This window comes from Euprymna scolopes, chromosome 6 (genome assembly GCF_053919585.1).
Source record: "Euprymna scolopes isolate OS-2025 chromosome 6, ASM5391958v1, whole genome shotgun sequence".
Classification (NCBI taxonomy): Eukaryota; Metazoa; Mollusca; class Cephalopoda; order Sepiida; family Sepiolidae; genus Euprymna; species Euprymna scolopes.
In genome coordinates, this window is record NC_136487.1 from 22,428,147 (window position 1) to 22,447,953 (window position 19,807).

At 28.2% G+C, this 19,807-nt stretch overlaps 1 protein-coding gene across 1 annotated transcript in view; it reads left to right on the forward strand.

The window, feature by feature from the left end:
- LOC145277559 (palmitoyltransferase ZDHHC1-like) overlaps nt 1-19,807 on the forward strand; it is a 148,811-nt gene that overhangs the window by 80,101 nt on the left and 48,903 nt on the right. Inside the window, exon 3 of the mRNA XM_080129031.1 lies at nt 784-909. The gene's annotated coding sequence lies outside the window, so the exon portion shown is untranslated. The remainder of the gene's footprint in view (nt 1-783; nt 910-19,807) is intronic.

Consider the following 19,807-nt stretch of genomic DNA (forward strand, 5'->3'; position numbering starts at 1 on the left):
CATATGGACTTTAAGTTTACAGTATTATACAATCTGTAATCTGAAAGTATTTCAAAATTTCAGTTATATATATATATATATATATATATATATATATATATATATATATATATATATATATATACTTGTTTATTGTTATATAAACATGCTCACATCCCGCTGCTACAAATAGCCACTTGTTTCAATCAAACAACAGATATCATCAGGCAACGACTTGACTATTCAAAAGTTCAATGAATAATGGATTTTTATTTTAGGTAGGAACTCTTTAAAAGTTGGAGTTAAAAAACTTAAAACACAGAACTTTAATTATAAAATGTAAAGAGGGAGGGGCAATTTAAATAAACAAGTATTATCAGCTCTTTTTATTGAGCACTATCTAACAACCTCGTTGAATTCATTAGTCCCTTACTTTTGAATATAAAAAAACCCGAGTATATATATATATATATATATATATATATATATATATATATATATATATATATATATATATATATGGAAAAGAGAAAGAGATTAAGATAAATGCACGTTTATATTTACTATGATAAAGCAATAAATAAAAGATATTAAGCTTGGTTCAATCTTGAAATTGTCATTGTATGATTTTCAATCCAATCTTGAAATTGTCATTGTATAATTTTCAATCCAATCTTGAAATTGTCATTGTATATTTATTCTGTGTGATTCATACTATTTTGTTAAGATAAGAAGTTTATTTTAAAAAATAAGTATTTGTTGTTTGAATTAATGCTTTCTGTTTTTCTTTTTTATCATCATTAGGCAATGAATGGACAAGAATCGACATTAGGTTTAAGGCTTCAGAATTCCGCCACTAGAATGTCCCTTGGGGCGCAGGGCCTAATGGATAAAAGCAATCATCTAAGTGACTAGAGTTACCTGGAGATCGTGAGTATCAATCTCCTTGTTTGATTTCTTGCAATGAAAATAAAAGCTACAAGAATGTAGCACAGACTTTGGGTTTGTTCAACAAAGAATTTTAAAAATACATAAAAAAATATGACGATTTATAGACAGACAGAGTTGATTTTATAAATGAAAAACTAGGATAGAAATATTTACTACATTATCTTCTGCTAACTGAAAATTAATAATTATAATTTATTTAAATTAACTTGTAGTAAGGATTTTTATTATATCCACTTAGATAATATTTCCCCGATTGCATGGCAGTTTTATTTGTGTGGCAAACCCCTTCACTTGTGTGGGAATATTATGAAAACTGAAGACACATCTTTACATTAGTTGGTGATTTTTTTTAATCTTGAAAACTTGTTTGTGAGAAAAGTTTAATTTCCAGACAAATTTTAAGATAAAATAGAAACAGAAAAATGATCAAATAGAAAAATAATTATGAGAAAAAATTAAAATTACAAGAAAAAATAAAAATTTACTGAATAATGCAGTTTTATGTATCTTCTATTGCAAACTGACTTATCTCCTTTGCTTTCACTTCACTTTTGTGAAGAAATGACAGAACAATAATAACAATTTTTTTTTTTTTGTAAATAATTTGATTTGAGCAAATCTTCTATTCGATCATTTTTTGTACTGGAATTTTTACTAATTTTGACACGATATAAAGTTAGGTAATAGTGGTTTTACTTGAAATGCATTTGTTTTTATTTTGTATTTGCTATTTCAAATTAGAATTTGTTTTTATTTTGTAGACATCCAGTTATAATGCAAAACTTTTATCTTAAACAAAAAAATTTGGGATCTTTTTTTATTTATATTCAAAACACATACTTTCATTATGTTGCTTTGGAATATACTCTGATGAACTCATACACTTTTACCTCCTTGACTTACATGCCCTCCCCCATTAATCTGACAAGCAGAAAAACCCTACCTCCTTATGGTTGAAGTCCCTACATGTCAAAAAGCCTTCTATTCTAATAGCTCCTTTCCTTGAACTGCTAAACTTTGGAATTCCTTCCATGTTTCCATACTAACCTGCAAAAGTTTAAATGTAATGTGAGCAGACATCTTGCCTTTCAAATCCTAAAAGTCCTCTCTGAAGACACGATCCTAAATAGTAGCCTCTTACATTCCAAGTGGCAAGATGCCTTGTTTGGGATGAAAATAAGTTTTAAAAAATATGGTCTTTGTATCTCTGCACCATTTATTTGTCAGTTGATGCTGTGATGCATGATCAAAGACATTATTCTCATTCTGTTTGGTAAATTTGAAAAGATGGGTTGGTTATAGTCAGCTAACGTACTTCCTAACTTTGCTATCAGAAGCAGTGACAAGGCAAATCAGTTCCTTCACTTTTTTCTCCCATGCCTATATCTCCCCTGTGCATGTACTCTTCTTTTATTACATTTTTCTTGTCATCCATTTTTCTTTAATAATCTTTAAAAAATTTTATCAATCTTATTTTAATTAAGAATTATTGAAATTAGTTTTATTTTTGTACATAATTATTGAAAACACTTTTTGCATTCTTTTTCTTCTTTTTTTTTTTTTTTTTCTTAAGAATTATTGAAAACACTTTTTAAAATCTTTTAAAACTATTTTGGGAATATTATGTATCGGGTATGTTTTTTTATGATGTTTAAAATTTTGTTATTTTGATTTCAATAATTCTATTTGTTATTTTGATTTCAATAATTTTATTTTTATACTTTCATAAACATATATTTATTATATGAATTTACATAAAATCATTTATTTTTAAAATTAAGAAAAAACGTATTTTTATAATTTCAGAAGTATATTTCTTATAAAATTTCAAGTAAAATAAAAATTTTTAAATTTTATTAAAAGTGCAAATAAAAACTAATTGTGTTATTTATCTGAATAATTTTGTTAATTTTTATTGTATATTTTTCAATAATGTCCTTTTCTTATACTTTATTACAATAAATCGCTTCACAATAAAAATACTGAAGAACAATAACAGTGAAGGAACTGATTTGCCTTGTCACCGCTTTCAGTAGCAACCACACCGGAAGTTAGGAAGTGTGTTCACAATAACTGATGTCTCCTATTATTTTTTTTCCAGTCTCTATGGGGAGAGTTAAAGTAGATGTGACTAAGGGAGTGGAGTGCTTGTGTAAATTGGTGATCTTTTAAACCAACGCATTTCAGGTGAAAACATTACATATTTATGTGTCATGTCAAAATTGATATAAATTCCAAAAGTTACGAAAAATGATCCAGTAGAAGATTTGCTAGATGTATTTTAAAGAAAAAATCAGTCACAATTACACTTTTACATATTGTGTTTAAAAATGACGGACCAATGAAATACAAAAGTCTTATGTACAACATGAAAAGAAACAAGACTCTTAGGAAGAGCCAGAAGAAGTGCTAAATGTGCTTTAAACAAACGAAAAATCAGCCACAATAATGTTCTGAAATGTGTTGGTTTAGAAATGGCGACACAGATCCTTTATTTGTCAATTTAAATCAGGAGTCATCTCCCTTGTTTGTCATATTCAATTGGTCATGCAACTCTTCCGCATAAAAACATTGATAAAACTCGAATCAATAAATTCTAGTTTTACTTGTAATTATTTTTTTTTAACTGAATCATTTTTCATAATTTTTGGAATTTATACTAATTTATACTAATTTCAACATGACACATAAGTATATAATAAATGTTTAAGTATATAATAATGTTTTCATCTGAAATGTTTTAGTTTAAAAGATCACCAAGAAGCACCAACAATTGTTTTCTACTGTTTTAACTTAGCAATACTTCTCTTATCTTAACTGCTTTCTATTTCCAACAGTTATATTTATACGCCTTAATTGATTTGTGTTAAATTTCCTGTTTTTTTTTTGTTTGTTTTTTTTTGTTTTTATCATTACCCATACTTTCAAAGTATTATCTCCCTTGTATGATTGTTTATAAAATCAGGGACTAGTATTTAGATGTAAAAATTCCTTTTTTTTTTTTTTTATTTGTTTATTATTGGCCATCCTGTATTTTAGAATGGAGATAATCCAGTCATTAGTTGTTGAATGATGTTGTCATCCTGAGAAGCGCCTTCAAATTTTTCTCATCTCATTTGTCGTAGTTGGGCTGTGTTTATCAGCCTTAGTATGTCAATGAATATTGATTGAAGAACAGAAATAAAATTCACTCTTTTCTAGCATATGGGAAACGGAGAAGTTATTCCAAAAATAACCATTGTTTACGTTTTTTTTTTGTTTTTTTTTTCCTTCTTATAATTCAACCCATTTTGTGTTGATTTCTCGCTCTATTGTCACGGTTTTATTATTACTCTGCAGAGTATTGTATAAACCAAATGAAATTATGCCTGCCTTAAACTGAGTGATTGTGTCTTTCTTATTGATTAATTAATTTGCCATGACTAACAAAAAAGCTACATTACCGCTGATAAGTTTTCACTTTTTTCTTTTTTTTTTTTTTTTTTTTTTTTTGCAAAGGCGTCATCACTTATCAAGGCCCGGAGGCCACTCAAGGATAAGGGTTTATGAGTGTACGGTAGTCAATGGGAAAATATTGTAGTAATCATTAATAGTGGAAATTTGGTAAATTGGATTACTTAAGGGGACGGCTCATCAAGAACTTGTTCACGTTGGACTTGAAGATGACCATATTGTAGTCAGAAAGCAGGAGAACGGAACAGAGTTCCACAGGCGTGCAGTTTTAAGAAAGAAGCTTTGTTCATGAAATCTACGTTTAGGTTTAGGCACAGATAGAGAATATGGGAAATTATTGATAATGGTTTCAGATAGACGAGTGTTTTTCGTGAAAGTCAGGCAAGGAGGGAACTATAGATTGGAGCCCAGACGAGCACTTGCCATGAAAATAATGATAAAGCAGAAACAGGTTCACAACTTCTCTTCTGTGGAAAAGAGGTTGCAGGGAAGAGAAAAGGGCATCCTTCACTAGGATACGAAGTCTATTTTAAACTCTGTCAAGGCAAGATAAGATGCTTCTAGCAGCTCCTGTTCAGATGTGGCAACGTACTCCATCATTGGACGTAGTTAGTTCTTATACAGGTAGAGAATTACATCAGCAGTGAAAAATCTACTGGAGCGGTAGAACATTATTCTATATTTATAGACTAATTTTTAAAAGTATGAAAGTTTTTTTTAATTTTGTTTATGGAAATCACTCAAGACAAGACATGAAGCCATTTGATGTTGAGGCTAACAAGGACAAAAGATGTTTATCGCAAAAACAGGAAATAACTATTGGCCTTAGTTTTGAAAAGGTCAAGACTGTAGACAGAAGGAAAACAGTAAGTAGGAAAAGAGTTCCACAAGCTTGCAGTGCTTAAAAAGAAGTTACTGGAATAAGAAGTTACTGGAATAAGAAGCTGTATTACAACGATAAAAACAGCAATGAATTTAATATATGAACTGCAAGAAAGATTTGAAAAAGAAAGTTGAGTGACTGCACAAGGAATTCCTTTGGCTAGGGATTTACCCTTGGCAACAAAGTCAATAGAGTTTAGGCTATTGGTTTCTTTATTTAAGAAGATGTTAGTTTATTCCTAATTGTATAAGGTGCCCCTATTTGGGAATGTCAACAGAGCTGCCCAAGCATTTTTTGCATGAATAAAACTGCACAAGGAACCTGTAAGTAGTGTTGTGGAATCAGAAAATATAAAGTCTAACTCTAACTCCAACTACTAGAAGTATTCCAAATCCGACTACTAGAATTCCAAAATATCTGACTCTGAACTCCTTATGCATGATCATTCAGTAAGGATCTGTCAGAGACAGTTGACAAGGAAAAAACCTGGCGATGGTTGTCAAAATGTGACTTGAAGGTTGGGTTGGTTGCTTGGTTGTTTTTGTTTTACGGCATATCAACCCTTTTCAGGTTATTTAATACCAAATCCAAAGATTTTGAAGAAAATTTTTTAATAGAGTATATTTGTTTTTTTTTAAGTCGGTTTCTATTTAACCCATAGTTGTAACTCTAACAGGTACTACCACTCCGAGTCAGAGTGGACCTGGGAGCAATGGCAATTAAAGGGTGGCTCCACACTCTCCAAAGCCCGCAAGCTGGGGCCTCACCATCGGATATAGTTTAAGGCCATATCCAGGACCAATTGGCCACAACTTTTGCTGGATAAAAACCCAATTAAAAATGTGCTACAGATCCAAATACACTATATATCAAATTTCAACTCTGTAGACCAAATATTCAGAGAGGAGTTTGGTAGAGACTTACACACAGAGGCATGGTCACTTATATAAAAATATTCCCGTGTGCTAGAAGTTTTCATATTAAATTTAACTCAATTATTCAAAATGTAGAAATTATGCATAAATAGAATTCAGCTAAAATAGTGAAATGAAACGAATCATCTAATAAGAAACCATAAAAAATGAATAATTAATTAATGAACACTCGTTTTTCAAAGAAATATGCAAATTAGTTAACTTTCATGTAGTTGCTCGCATATCCATGACTGAGCATATTAAGAAGTTCGTTTTAATAATTTTTAAATAGAAAAAGTAGGGTTTTAATGTCAATGTTAGAGTGTGAAAAAAACTCAACTTTATAAATATATACATTATTACTATTATTATTATTGTTATTATTATTATTATTGTTATTGTTATTATTATTGTTATTGTTATTATTATTGTTATTGTTATTATTATTGTTATTATTATTGTTTTTGTTATTGTTATTATTATTATTGTTATTATTATTGTTATTATTATTATTGTTATTATTATTATTATTATTGTTATTATTTTTATTGTTATTGTTGTTATTATTATTATTATTATTATTATTATTATTATTATTCACTAGGATTTCTTACACAGATTATGGCCTGTCATAATCAGAGATTGCTCACTGACAATAACCAGTGGTGTTCCCTGAAGTCTAGGTGCCAACAAGTCTCCTCAGATTTCTAGTACTCTCCACATCTTTCGATAACATTTGCAAGTGAATTTGCGTTATCACAATAACTGTTATCCATTGACTTCTCGTTGGCAATGACCAATTGGTCTTCACTGGAATTTGGGTGACTTCCCATATTATTATTATTAGTAGTAGTAGTAGTAGTCTTGTATAATGCTGGTTCTTTCTGCAAGTTGAATTGGAAAATAGTTTTGGAGAAACAAACATTAACTTATATTTAGTGCAATAATACATGATTGTGGGCGCCATTTTTGTTTTGTATGCATTTCACCATATTATTTCAGTTATCTTTAATAATCTTTTAGATTGCACTCAGCTAATGATTTTGTTGTTACATCGCTTTTGTTGTTATTGTTATTATTATCTGCAGCCGAACTACACATGCGTGTCAACATCTTTTATCTGTCACCACATGCTCATGTTGAGAAGAGGTTGACACGATAAATGACAAAGCTTTTGTTCCCACTGTCCAGGAACTTTTTGATGTGAGCTGAAATTCAAAAACATTTAATTTGGGCCCAACACTCCATCCAGTTCATTGGGAAAGAAGTTGACCGTTATCAGTTATTTTTTGCCGTGACGTCACTCCTGAGATCTTATCTCGTCACCTTCTCTCATCTATATAATGAAAGAAAATTTACATGTCTTGTTTGCTGTCATAATCACATAAGCAAATTTAATTGTTTATGAACAAAAAAGATTTAATCTTAAAAATAACTAATAATAATTAAAAAGAAAGAAAAAGATAATCATGTATGCAAATTTAATTTTATATATATATATATACAATGTATTTACAATACATGTAATATATATAAGAGCAAGTAGTTAATAAAACATGTTAAAAAACACTTTGAAAAAGAATTAAAAACATTAAATTTGAAAAGGAAAAACTAAATAAGTGGATAGTCCTTAATCCATGGAGTTTCGAAGAAATACTTTCCTTCTCATCAGAGAGTAGGATTAAGCAAAATGCGGGATCGGATTTTGCTTGCAAAAGTATTTGATGAAACTACAAGTCATAAATCTTACTTGATAACAAAAAGTGAAGCAGAGGGAATACGGTGAAGAAAAAGTGATTTCACGTGAATGGATAGTCAGGTGAAGGGTAATATATATATTTAAGGCTTTTGACAGGGTATGGCACGATGGTCTTCTAAGGAAAATTAGATCATATGGAATCACTGGAAGAATTCATAATATAATTAAATCCTTCTTAAGTAAGAGAAAAATCCAAGTTGTCCTCGACGGTCGTACATCTAAACAATATAACATAAATGCGGAAGTACCTCAGGGGTCTATCCTTGGACCTCTATTATTCCTGATATTCATAAATGACATCCCTGATAAAATTGTTTCGGAGATGGGTATATTTGCCGATGACACCACTCTCTATAACAGATATGAGGAGAAAACAAATGAACACATATCCAAGGAAATGGCAAAAACACTAGAGGATGATCTCCAATCTGTAGTGGAATGGGGACAAAAATGGATGGTCACATTCAATGCTACTAAAACTAAGCTTGATTCCTTCAATAACTACAAGAAACCTTCTCTACCAACAATAGCAATGGCCAAGAACACATTGCGTGAAAGTACTTCTTTTAAACTCCTCGGCCTAACGTTTACAGGGAATATGAACTGGAATAGATACATTGAAAGCATTGCCAAGGCTGCTGCAAGGAAGGTTGGCTCCCTCTACCGTGCTAGAAAACTGTTTACGCCTGACAGTATCCTGTACCTCTATAAGGCCACCATTCGCCCATGTATGGAGTACTGCTATCACATCTGGGTTGGTGCATCTGCTGTTTGTCTCTCGCTCCTGGACAGGGTTCAAAAAAGAGTCGCCAACCTGATAGGTTCTGAACTGTCATCTAGGCTCCAACCTCTGTCCCATCGACGAGATGTTGCATCCCTCTGCCTGTTCTACAAATACTTTAATGGTGAATGCTCTGACAAACTGCAAACACTTGTACCTCCTCGACGTAACTACTCCCAACAAACCCGACAAGCTACTAAGTCTCATCCCTTTACAGTGGAGATCCCTAGGTGCAAGAAAGCCTTTTACTCCAATAGTTTCTTCCCCAGAACTGCAGGTCTTTGGAACTCTCTTCCGGGATTCTGCTTTCCCAACTGTACTGATATGCAGAAGTTCAAATGTCATGTGAACAAACATCTTTCTACTCATCTCCCTTCATAATGCTCCTGCTAATTAAGTCTCTGATAGTAGCCCCCTGCTTCAAAGTGGCACTGTGCCTTGTTTGGGGTAAAAATTGAATTTAAAAAAAAAAAGTATAAATCCAAAAATGCAGAATCCAAGAAAGTTGGTTAAATTTCCATTCACACAAGTAAAATCCAAGGGAATCACGTAATTGGAAGATGGTCCAAAATAATCCAAAAGGCAGACATCCGTGGAATAATTCACAAATAGGTACAAGGGAGAGGGAATGAATTCCAATAATATTATTAAAAGTAAAATAAGCTGTGCGTAAAAAATGGAAGAAAAACTCAACTGCCGAGGCAAGGCTAAATTAAGAAAAATGAGTGAAGAGGAAGAAAAAAAAATTGAATGGTGATTGAATTAATTTTAAAATAGAAAAGCCAATGTCAAAATGACCCAGACAAGATGACGTTGAAAGGTGCCAAAAATTTAGAGCAAAAAAGGGGTCAACTGAAATGTACAAGTTATTACTTAAGAATTAAATCATCAGCAGGAATTATTAAAAGACACCAAATGAAATGAGAAGAAAAATAAAATAAATACATACACATGTACATACATACATATGAATACATACAATTACACACACACATATATATATACACACACACACACACACAACAAACATACACACACACGCATACATACATATAAGTAAACAGAAAAATAAATAAAGTTTTTAAAAAATTTTAAAAGGGAGAGTATGGCCAGTATCTGCAAATTCTGTAATAAAGCAAGTTAGTAAATGCATATTGTAAAATATAAGTAAATATACATGCAGGATATGAATGTGTAAGTAGATTGATATATTTGATAGATAGGAATGTTTAAACACTAAAACGGAAATTGCAGATAAAAAACCGGCCAAACAAAGAAGAAATAAAGAATTACAATAAAAAAATTAAGTTATAAAGTATTAAGAAAGTATGTAGAAAAAACGATAATGTTATAGAAAAAATATATATATCTGAAAGGTTAAATTAATAGGTATGTAATTTCAAATTTACCATAATTAAATTTGGACTTATATTTACAGAAAGAGATCAGTTCGTTTTTAGAGTTTATTATATTGCTACTTTGAGGGGAAGTAATTATAGTTATAGCTTCGGTTGTACAGAAGCGATATGACTTAGAGCCTGGAGTATAAGACTTAACTTTTTTTAGGATAGTCCATTTGATTGAGAAAGGGCTATTGTTAGAATTAAGTTTTTTAATTAAAGTGGTTAGAGAAGTTTCTTGGTTATTATTAGAATTTTGGTTGTTAAAAGAGGAAATGTGGTTTGATATTCTTTTCTTAATTAATGTTGAAGTAGTGCCGATATATGTACTTTATTAAAAACTCGAGGTCTGAAATTAATATTAATTTGCTGATTTTTCTGGGGAAATAGTTTGAATTTTGTTCATTGTGATGAACAAAGGGCGGGACAATGATTGTACGAGGACTGTTTTGGAGGGGATAATGAGTGTTGTTAGTGTTAGGATGGCTGTTAGGAGAAATATTATTATTATTATTATTATTATTATTATTATTATTATTATTATTGCTAGTTGTATGATTGTAGATGGAGGGGCTGCTTGAGTGGTATATTGGATTAGTAACTATATCAGATGGAGGATGGGATGAAGAATAACTTGAAGACGAAATATTAGTGTCTGTTATGGGAGGATTGCATGGGAGCTCTGTAATTGTGTATGAATATATAACATCTTTATGGATGCAATCATTATTGAGTGGGCAAAGATGTTATTAGAATTACAGTTAGTTTTGGGTTTAATTGGGAAAGGGATTTTTTGGGCTGATTTAATTTTTTTGTTATTAGATGTTAAGATTCTTTGTGCTAAATTAGGCATAGTTGAATAAGAAATCCTTACTGAGTTTTTATTGAAAATAGAACTATATCTGTGTGGGTATTTGAAAGAGTTTTGTACAACGTTGAAGAATTCCTTAGGTATATTAGTTTTGACATTTATACTAAATGGAGGATTAAACCAAATATTTTTCTTTCTCCTGATGCGACTGGTTAGGTTAGAGGTATTACGATTAGTATTTTGGTTTGGGTTATATATGTACACTGATTCATTGCTATTGATAGCGGCAGATCTTATTTTTTGAACTGGTTTCTTGCGAGCCATATTGTGTGTGATTACAGATTTAGGGCGGCCAGCAGGAGGAGCATAATGGTGGTATTTAATCTTTTCATTGTGTCCTGAGTTCTTTAAGGCATTATTGAAGAAATTAGCATTTTGATTAAGTTTTTTTAGCAGCAGAGTAGAAATTCTTCTAGAGACGGATGGTACTATAGATTTTATAATTGAGTTGGGGTGGTTAGAAGATTTCTGGACGTATAAAAGCGTAAGGTTGGGTTTATGATAGGAGCTATAAGTTTCGGTGTTAAGATTAAGTGTAACGTCTAGAAAATTTTGAAGTTATTTTGTTTTATATATATATATATATATATATATATATATATATATATATATATATATATTCTTCAGAATAGTTTTTATTTAACAAGCAGTTGTTATGGAAACGTGAGATTGTAAGGTTTACAAAATATTACTGGCAGTAATATTCTATAAGTTATCCCATCTAAACAAGAATTGCTCGAGATAGAGCAAATAAATTAAATTGTAATTCAATGAATTTCAAAAATCTCTCATTGAAATGAATTTCATATCAAAGAATTTTTATTATTCTCAGCAAGACAAAGAATGCTTTAGAAAGTTAATCTCCTTAACCTATAGGGTTTCGATGTCTACCATCTCATCAGAGGAGAGAAAATATTAGCAAATATTTATAAGGTATGCACCCTATTTGCTGAAGTCAGTGAGACATGGAAAGTCAAAGTCGAAATAATAAATTTTATATATATATATATATATATATATATATACACACACACACACACACACACACACACACACAGCAGAACCCCAGGTTACGTTGGCCTTGGGATATGCTTTTTTCAGGTTACGATGTGGAATATGATGTTTTTCTGGCTCCTGGTTACGGTATTTGCCCCGTCTTACAATGTTATTTTTGTTATTTGATTATATACATGTGTATTATATACTGTACTGTATTTTGTTACTAATTTTTAATGCCGTATTCCAGGGTTCTACTTTGTGTGTATATATATATATATATATATATATATATATATATATTATTGTTGTTGTTTTGGTAAAATGTTTTTTCAATTATGTTTCACTATTTGTGCATACCAATCATTTTTGTTTAGAAGCTCAGTATATGATAAATATAAAAACAGATCACAGTATAGTTACATTCCAAGATTCAAATATTTATTTTTCATGCTAAGCAGCTCCTCCAGCATGTTAAAATTTCAATACATTTTTTACAGATCCGTTTCATTATGCAGAAACAAACAGTTATTATTATGTCAATACCATTTCTTTTTGTGCATATACTCTTCAGAAAATTATTTTAAATTCTTTGCTTAGATAGAAAAAAATGTATGACAGTATAATGCTGACAGTAGAAAATATATATATATATATATATATATATATATATATATATATATATATATATATATATATATATATATATATATATATATAGAGAGAGAGAGAGATTTATGGAAAAATATGCTTATTCAATTATATTTCACCATTTATTTATACCAATCCTTTTATTTATGAAGCTCGATGTATGTTAAATATAACTACAGAGCATATACAAATATATATATATATATATACACACACACACACACATATTCTATTAATAAAGGTGAATCTGCATAGCTTATTCCACCATTATATATTAATTTGCTTCAGTTTGTGTATATCTGCTACACCTCTGCATTGTATTGCCTTCTATAAATTTAAATTTCATTTATAGATATGCTAAACAATGCTTTAAGCAAACTACATTGATCTTTTAATTTTATGGACAGAGGAAATATTTAATCTTAATAATTACTGATAATAAAGAAAAGTAATAATAATTACATATGCAAATTTGAATTTATTAGCAATGAAGGCTTAATATCAATAATATCTGATAAGAAAGCAAAGAATTTCTTTCACTTTTTATATAGACACAAAAATTATTCCCTTGTTAAAACAGAACAAAGAAAGAGAGAGAGTTTTTCTTATTGATTATCGATTAAGTTTGTCTTCTCATTGATTAGTTCTGACTTCTTTGTTAGTTTTGTCTTCATTTTTATCACTAGAGAGTAGAAAAATTTGTTGTTTTTTTTTCCTATCAATAAATTTTGTTAGGAATTAAAATTATGAAGTGATTGTGAGCAAATCCTGCTAGTTATGCAGTAATTGGACAGTATTTTATAAACTTATTAAATATAGTTTGTTATGTCTGTGCAATTTAATGGTGAAAACTCATAGAACCTATGATTATGAAAGCTGGCTTATAATTTTTTTATGAGTTTCCGATTGTGTTTGAAAATTTAAAGAGAAAATGCTTATTTAATTAAAATATTTTTCAATTTACAGTTAAGATTTTATTTTTATCTATAAAGATTGTATTCAACTAGTTTTAAGTTCAGGGATATTTTTTAACAATAGGTAACAGTATTGGTTAAAAATTCACAAATTCAGTAATATTCTGAAAATATTGATGAAACCTATTTATGAAGAGTTTTCCTTAAAATTTGAAATAACTTTTGTAAAATGCCAACAGCATTAATTTTATTTTATTTTTATTTTTTCACATGATGACTCGATTTATTCTTAAGCATATCGTAGTGATGAATTAAATTAATGCTTTTTAAATAATGGTAAAACTGTGAAAAAAGTCAGTTAAAATCACTGGTTATGCTGACAATTTATTCATTGAAAAAAATAATTGATTAATAATTAAAAAGAATATGGCAGGTGAAATGCGAATCTTGTTTTTTGGGGGTTTTTTTTTATTTGTTTTACAATGTTGCCCGCCCATACAAATTAATCGTTAGTAGAAATAATCCAATCTTTTAAATTATTTTTTCCTTAGTGATTTCTTTGTGATTTCCTTAGTGATTTCTAATTATTTCTTTTTTTTTTTTTCAAAATGATAAAAAAATTCCCTCCACTGATGTTTACGCATTCATGTGCACAAAGAAAATATTATAATATTACATTTGAAACTTTTGTGTACAAACAAAATATTATAATATTACATTTGAAACTTTTCTGTACAAACAAAATATTATAATATTACATTTGAAACTTTTGTGTACAAACAAAATATTATAATATTACATTTGAAACTTTTCTGTACAAACAAAATATTATAATATTACATTTGAAACTTTTCTGTACAAACAAAATATTATAATATTACATTTGAAACTTTTGTGTACAAACAAAATATTATAATATTACATTTGAAACTTTTCTGTACAAACAAAATATTATAATATTACATTTGAAACTTTTGTGTACAAACAAAATATTATAATATTACATTTGAAACTTTTCTGTACAAACAAAATATTATAATATTACATTTGAAACTTTTGTGTACAAACAAAATATTATAATATTACATTTGAAACTTTTCTGTACAAACAAAATATTATAATATTACATTTGAAACTTTTGTGTACAAACAAAATATTATAATATTACATTTGAAACTTTTCTGTACAAACAAAATATTATAATATTACATTTGAAACTTTTGTGTACAAACAAAATATTATAATATTACATTTGAAACTTTTCTGTACAAACAAAATATTATAATATTACATTTGAAACTTTTGTGTACAAACAAAATATTATAATATTACATTTGAAACTTTTCTGTACAAACAAAATATTATAATATTACATTTGAAACTTTTGTGTACAAACAAAATATTATAATATTACATTTGAAACTTTTCTGTACAAACAAAATATTATAATATTACATTTGAAACTTTTCTGTACAAACAAAATATTATAATATTACATTTGAAACTTTTGTGTACAAACAAAATATTATAATATTACATTTGAAACTTTTCTGTACAAACAAAATATTATAATATTACATTTGAAACTTTTGTGTACAAACAAAATATTATAATATTACATTTGAAACTTTTCTGTACAAACAAAATATTATAATATTACATTTGAAACTTTTGTGTACAAACAAAATATTATAATATTACATTTGAAACTTTTCTGTACAAACAAAATATTATAATATTACATTTGAAACTTTTGTGTACAAACAAAATATTATAATATTACATTTGAAACTTTTCTGTACAAACAAAATATTATAATATTACATTTGAAACTTTTGTGTACAAACAAAATATTATAATATTACATTTGAAACTTTTCTGTACAAACAAAATATTATAATATTACATTTGAAACTTTTGTGTACAAACAAAATATTATAATATTACATTTGAAACTTTTGTGTACAAACAAAATATTATAATATTACATTTGAAACTTTTCTGTACAAAGAAAATATTATAATATTACATTTGAAACTTTTCTGTACAAAGAAAATATTATAATATTACATTTGAAACTTTTCTGTACAAACAAAATATTATAATATTACATTTGAAACTTTTCTGTACAAACAAAATATTATAATATTACATTTGAAACTTTTGTGTACAAAGAAAATATTATAATATTGCATTTGAAACTTTTGCAAGAAATGTTATTAAAATCACATGAAACATTTGCAATTTTATTATTTTACTATGGAAATATTAAATAAACAATGTTTTATTCAATTATAATATTGTTAATTCAAGAAATTAATTTTTCTTCAAGTTATTTTGATTTCATTCATAGACTTTTTTCTGTAATGTTCTTGAAATATATTTTTTTTTAATTTTAATATCTACAATGCTTTATTTTTATAAAAACAGGAAAAATAAATTCATTTTTTTTTTAGTTCGTAAAAGTATACCTTTAGTAAAGGTATTTTTTGTTTACACAAAATAATTAATTTTCACAAAAAATTTTTAAAGTACAATAGGTTCGTTATATTCTGTGATTGTTAATTAATAAATACTGTAATCTTCATTAAAATTGGTTGATTTCCAAATTTTTGGTGAATTTTGAAGTGAATGTAGGGGTCAAAATGTTTATACAGTTTGGGGATCGGTCATTCATTTTGCACATACCTATAGTTTGTATTTTGAGCTTGAAAAGAATAAAATTAAATAAAAAAAGCCTTTCTCTTTTCTTCTAAGTATTCCATGTGCTGTTATGCAAACTTGTGGTCAGTCCTGTTTGACCAATACAGTGGTCAGAAATTTATTGATAGGAAACAAAACAGCTATGCTTAGTCCGTTGCTTTTGATACATCGCCAGTTGACCGCACAAGTTAGTAGCTCTCTTAATGATGGCTGGATACACAAATCTAATGAAGTGCAGATGCACTTTGAAAAAAGTCCCGGCATAGACATAATACATGCTAAAAATGTGTATTTATGTACGTTCATCAATGACATATAAGCTATAATTTTAATTTGGCATTTTATATATATATATATATATATATATATATATATATATATATATATATATATATATATATATATATATATATATATATATATACTAGCAAAAGTACTCGTCGTTGACTGGGTTCAAAAACAGCCTACAGAAAATGGACTCTGATTTATGAAAGTATGATAGGTTATGAAAAGGAACGGTTGTAAATTTGGGTTGAATTTGGGGGTATCAAAATCAAAGCAAAATATGATGAAAGTAAAAATAAAATAGATAAACCCCATAATTTATTATACCATACCTGTTCACACTGAAACACTTATCACAATATTCTGTAGATCTATATTAAAAAACCTTGTTAAACTTTGTGACATATTTCCATTCTATGGAGGTCAGGTGCGAATGAACATCCCATAATTTTATTATACCATATTTCTTCAAACAGAAACATAATTATCAAAGTATACTTACACAGATATATATGAAAAGTCTTTATTAAAGTTTGTGCCTATTTCCATTCTATGGAGGCCAGGCGCAAACGCAGACCCCACAATTTTATTATACCATCCCTATTTAAGTTAAAACATACTTGTCAAAGTATTCTTATGTACATCTATATCAAAAACACTTGTAAACGTTTTTTATTTTAATTTTTAAATTTTTTATTTCCATACTTTGTGGACCAGGCGTGAATGCAGACCCCACAATTTTAATGAACCACCGTTCTGCCAGATCAAACATACCTATTCCTGTGTCTCGATATATCTTCTATCATTATATGTAATCAGTTTTTTAAAATAGTCAACCATATAGGAGCTTATTCGTGACCAGACACACACACATACACATATACACACAGACATTCAGCTTTATATTATATATATATATATATATATATATATATATATATATATATATATATATATATATACTAGCAAGGAAACCCCAACGTTGCCTGGGAATGAATGAGAATGAACAAATGTTTGAATGTTTCACTCTCTCATATTTTATTGTCATTGAAATCTTTAAAATCACCCATTTTTCAATTTTCCTCGCAATTACTTTGTCTACAATATATTGTAGCTTACATTGCACTGTAGAGAACTTACTGTTAATTTTATAAAATTATTTTATATGATGGCTTAAATTAAAGTTTAAAATATCAAGTATCATGGTTCACTCGTGCTCTAAACAGAAACATTCATTTCGAACATGCCCGTCATATCAAAGCACCTACTGTTGATTTTATATGTCGGGCCTTTCGGTTTGTGTGGTAATAAAACTTCTCAAATGCACTTGTGATGTTAGGCTGTATAATGCATTGACTTAAGTAAAAATCGCCTGTTCTTTCTTTCATCGGATTTTTTCGATTATTGATAATTATTGGAGACATTTCAATACAAAACCTATCTAAAAACATTGCCAGACACATAAAGTACATTTGTATGAAATTTTTTAAATGTCGGCCCAGCCATTTAAGAGTCCATAGGGAACGAACTCAGACACACACATGCATAGTTCCTTTTTTATGATAGTATATATATATATATATATATATATATATAAATAAATAGCAGTATAGTTACATTATAAGATCCAAATATTTATTTTTAATGCAAAATAACTCCTCCAGTATGTTTAAAATTTCTTTACATTTTTTACAGATTTGTTTAGTTATGCAGAAGCAAACGGTTATTATGTCAATATCGCCTCTTTCTAGTACATATACCATTCAGAAAAACTAGAAATTCTTTGCTTAGATAGAAAAAAATGCATGACAATATAATGCTGCCAGAAGAAAAAAAATTCAAAGAAGACTCAACTTTTATACAGGGTGGGGCAGAGCAACTTGCTTATTTGGAATTAAAATTAAATTTAAATAAGCAAGTTGCTCTACCCCAACCTGTATATGCTGTTGTTATATTTAACATACGCACAGTTTCTAAACAAAAAGAATTGAAAAAAAAAGAGTGAAATGTAATTGAAAACTATATTTCACCAAAAAAACACGTGCACAGACATATATACAAGGTGATCGCTAGAAAAGCAGGAATTTATCAAATGGTAATTTATTTTTCCAAGGAAAAACTTTTATAGTTTTTCAAAGATCAATATTATATTACACTCACAGATGCTCAAAATATTGTCAGTACAAATCAAAAAAGGGATTAAACCAGAGGAATAAAATTTAAACAAAATTTAGAACCTCTTATATATATAGGAAAAACAATAAGATTGAAAAATGAAGTCATAAAAACTATACATTGGTGAATATAGAATGGTTCATTTATTTAATAAAGGTATACAAACATTTAGTTGGGGGATAGAGGGGACTCTTTATCTCCCAACTAAATGTTTGAATATCTTTATTAAATAAATGAATCATTCTATATTCACCAATATATAGTTTTTATGTTTTTTTGTTTCCTATATAAGCTCCAATGAAATTTGTTGAGCTTTAAATTATCCCGATAAGTCTCTTCTTATAGAATTGAATTTACTCTATTCCCCTAACTCTCTAAGCTATATAGAGTCTTGGAAGTTTTTTAACCTTTAAGACTATATGAAAAAAACTTATTTTTATATTTTTTCATCATTCATTAGAAAACTATTTAGTCAGTAGTCAGTTTTTTTGTTTTCTTTTTTTTGTTTTTTTTCTTATATTATACATTTTATACATTATTTATATAGTTCTGGATTTCCTTTATTAATATATTCTGATTACTTTTAAACGATTTTAAAGCATCAAGATAACAATGCTTTATTTAATTGTTTAAATATTTTAGTTTTATCCCCACCATTGTTTAATCATCCTTATTATTAAGCAAGAAACTGGAAAATCTATTAATTTTAAGGTAATGCAAACTATACACAGAAACTGATATAATGTTTCCATAAAACATATATATAGGGCAGGTACTATTTTTGTGCGGCATACAAACTATTTGAAAGAGCAAGGAATTTCTTTTATCAAATATTTTATGAACAAAAATTTCATCCTCAATTTTTATATCTCAATTTAGAGATGTAGCTTGTGTTTCTCTATGTTCACAATTTAATTCTGACTCCTTTGGATATATCAGATGTTGATTTTTTTTTAATTCCTCTTTATCGTTTATACATACAAGGTCGTCAATAAATCTCCTACAACCATGATAATTATATGTTCTGGATATATCATTTTTTATTAATAATAACATACATATATACTCCAGTCTATGTAAATAAAGATTTGC